The following is a 3,740-nucleotide window of genomic DNA, read 5'->3' on the forward strand; positions in this document are numbered from 1 at the left end:
GAGAGCGCTTTTAAAAGTCTCCCCTCCCACAGAGCGGGAATGGGAAATTATTCTCAACTTGAAGCCTGATGTGAATGAGGATGTCTAGACCATGGGACCGTGGAGCCAGGAACTGGCCTTTGCTAGAGAAACCACTGTCAAGTTTTAGCAAATTAGGAAAAGTCAGCACATAAGAACAGCCTCAGGTATCAGTAACAAAGTCCTACAGGGAGCAGTTTCTGGCACTACACCTGAACAAATCTGTTCCCCGCTCTTCTCGGGCTCCTGCTCTCTGCTTAGCTCAGCCCCACTCTGGCCCAGGCAGTTCCTGCTCCCATGGAGGATGGGACCAGGGCCAGCTTTAGGAGCTGCAGGGCCCAATTCGAATTGTTGGCAGTGGTCCATGTCTTCAGCGGCACTTCGGCAGTGGGTCTTTCACTCGCTCCAAATCTTCCATGGCACTGAAGGACCCACCACTGAAGTGCCACTGAAGACCCAAGCTGCCGTCAGGTAAGTAAAAATTAAAAAGTTAGGCTTTCTTCTTTAAGGCGTGGGGCCCTCTTAGGTGCGGGGCCCAATTTGGAGGAATTGGGAGAATTGGCCTAAAGCTGGCACTGGATGGGACCCCTTGGCCTAGTGACTCCCTCATTACACTGCCTGGCCTGTCAGTCCAGCTAACTTGGAGCTTTGGCCTGATTTCCCACTGACCCTTCCCACCTCTATTGGTGCTAGGAACTAGCCAACCAACCCCCCAACCCCCCACCACCACACACACTAAGTTTTAGTAAAGGGTCAACAGTCCCTTACACAAGCCAGCCCCGTGAGGCTCACTGATGGCCAGGGAAGGCAGCACAAGCTGTTTCCATGGTGTAATGGGCAACACTTGGGACACTGAATCCTACAATCTGAGTTCAACTCTCAGTGGGACCTGGTGTTGGCTTGTGGTAAAGCCCTGGAGCTCACAGTTCTCAACTTCCCTGTCTCTAGTTGTACAAGAACGAGTCTTTTCCCTCCTGCTGGGTGACTCACCCACGGGAGCCAGGTCTTTGGTCATGATGGCCACAACAGGTTGGGGCTCTAAAACTTGCCACTCTGGTTGCTGATTCCGGCAGTTTGACCTGATGGTTGGGATTCTTGCTGCTTCACCTGGTGCCCACAAGTTTGGCCCCTGTGGTTCCTGCCACACTTTTCCTCTGGCCCATATGGCTCTTGAAGAAAGGAGTGCCAGGGCTGGGATTAATAGTCAAGGCTTGGCAGGAGGGAGGAAGAGCCCCAGGCTGGACCCTACACACCTTCCCTCCTCCGGGCACCTAGAGCAGAGTCAGCCAGCTCTGTCTACTGGATACCTCGGCAGAGTAGGTGAGTTCATGTAAATACAGTCTGATCCCAAAGCCTCCCCTAAGCCTGCTCATCACTAGCTGTCAGGGGAGAGCTCATTCACACCTCGCTTACAAATCATCATTTGAAATTCTAAGGTTGGCCAACATTGCCGAAGCCAATGCACCGACATTGTCAGCAAACACAACAGCTGGGTGAGGAAACCCGGCTTTGTCCAGACTTTCCAAACCTATTTAACTTTCTCAGGTACAAGTATTTTTCATACGTTGTATCTGCTTTTAAACTGTATGTGTTAACATTTCAATTTCCATTCAGATTTGCAACCAATGACAACATTGGCAGCACTGCATGTAACTACCTGACCACTGGGAGGTGTTGGGGAAATTCGAGGGAGGAGTGCACAGCTCCCTGGCTGGGGGGTATATAGGGAATGCCCAGTTTCACTGAATTGAGTCTCCTACTGCAGCACCTCAGTAGGTTACATCAGAGAGGAGCTGCAGGGTCTAGGCAGTGGGATGCCTGTGCCTTTAAGAGCCCAGCCCTGGGAAGCCCATGCTGAGAGGTGCTGGCTGTGGGAGGGGAAATAGAAAAGCCCCTCTGCTTCCTGCCTCGTGTTTGCAAACACTGGAGTCTCAGCCCCCCGGGGTAACTGTTACTCCTCTGCCCCTGCCTGTGCTGGGGTTTGACCCTCTGACAGCGTCTTTCCCTGGGCTTAACTCTGGCTCCTTCCCCCGTCCCTGATTTTGCCCTTCAGCCCCTCTCCTAACTTTGCCTCCAGCTGCTTGACACCCCCGACCAACCCATTTCCACCCCCTGCTCAGACCCTGGCCACCTCCTCCTCTGATTTGCTCCCCTTTGCCCCTTTTTAATCCCTGTAAAAAGTAGGGGGTGCTGGGTCCCATTCTTGGCGGGGGGGCACTGGGCACCTGGCCCCTGCCTGCCCAATGTTCAAAGTGCCCCCCACGATCTTGCGGATGTTTGCCAAGTGCTGAAGGGTCACCTGCAGTGGGGAGAGAGATGCGGTTAGGGGGTGATGTAGCCAAGGTTGCCTCACCCAACACTGAGATGCAGCCACCTCTGGGGTGGGTTGCACAAGTCAGCAAATGAATTTGCAACAGGAAATGCACTGAAGGGACCGAAGCAGCTGCAGGAAGTGGAGAAAAAGCAGGTGCCCTGGATCAAAGCCCTGCCCCTCTCCGACTCTACCCCCTAACCTCTACTCTCCTCCCAGAGATGGGGGGAGAACCCAAGAGTCTTGATCCCCAGCCTTACCCACCCCCATATTTCGATATGGTTCCATCCAATAGCTGCCCCCCCAAATTGCAGGGCAGCACCACAGGGCACACCAGGGACCTGCCTGTTTGCACAGGATGGGCGATGCCAGTGCCCCAGGATGGGGAGAGACGATGCTAAGGGAGAAGCAGGCAGCAGACAGCCTCCATGACAGAGAAGGAAGTTCTAGGGGGTGCCATGCTGCAAGGAGTGAGGGAAGTTGGCAGGGAATGGAAGGATCTTCCCCCACAGCAGATGCGTCTGTCTCTCCCCCGCAATTCCTTCCCAGCCCTACCCCAGCCCAGGCTGATCCCGGCCCAGCTACCAGGGTTAAATTTGGCCTGGATTCCCCAGCTGCTGGGGGAGGGACGTGGGGCTGGGGAGCATGAGCCTCTACTCCCCCTTCCCCAAACACAATTTCATGGGCACTGACCAAAGGGCACTGCTGCCTAGAGGAAGCTGAGGTACCAGCCAGTGACAGACACATCATGGTTCTCCTCATTCTCATCCTCTTTTCCATATACAACCTGGCGAGGGGAAGGAGGGTAAACTCAGGATAGTTGCACAGGGTTCAGAAAAGAACTAGATAAGTTTACGGTGGATAGGCCCATCAAGGGCTATTAGCCAGGGTGGGCAGGGATGGTGCCTGTAGCCTCTGTTTGCCAGAAGCTGGGGATGAGCAACAGTGTGAATAAAGATATAGCAGACAAATATCTGAATAAAGATATAGCAGACAAAACCAGGTATGCCAACCTGACCAAAATCAGGCTAACAGAGGTTTGTGGGTAATCCCTGAGTGAAAAAGAACTGAGAAGCAGCATGTCTCACAAGCGCTGGGAAAAAGTGAGATAAGGGAGGGGCTGCATTCCTGGTATAGTACCAACTTTGCGGTGTTAGGAACAGTTCCTTTGAAGAACTGATAAGAAATCCCAGCCTCCCTGTTTTCACTCCTTGCTTCAGTTCTCTGTCTGTTTTAACTCCCCTACATTCCTAACTTCTGGTGCTTGCTAAGATATTGTTAATCACCTAATGCTGTAAAACATGTATACTAAAAGTGTCTAGTTTCTAGTTGTTAGAAGAAGGGGGCGGGTTGTTCCAGTGAATAATTTATGATGCTACGGAACTGTCTATATAGGCTTATACTAAGATGT

This window comes from Gopherus flavomarginatus, chromosome 16, assembly GCF_025201925.1.
Source record: "Gopherus flavomarginatus isolate rGopFla2 chromosome 16, rGopFla2.mat.asm, whole genome shotgun sequence".
Lineage (NCBI taxonomy): Eukaryota > Metazoa > Chordata > Testudines > Testudinidae > Gopherus > Gopherus flavomarginatus.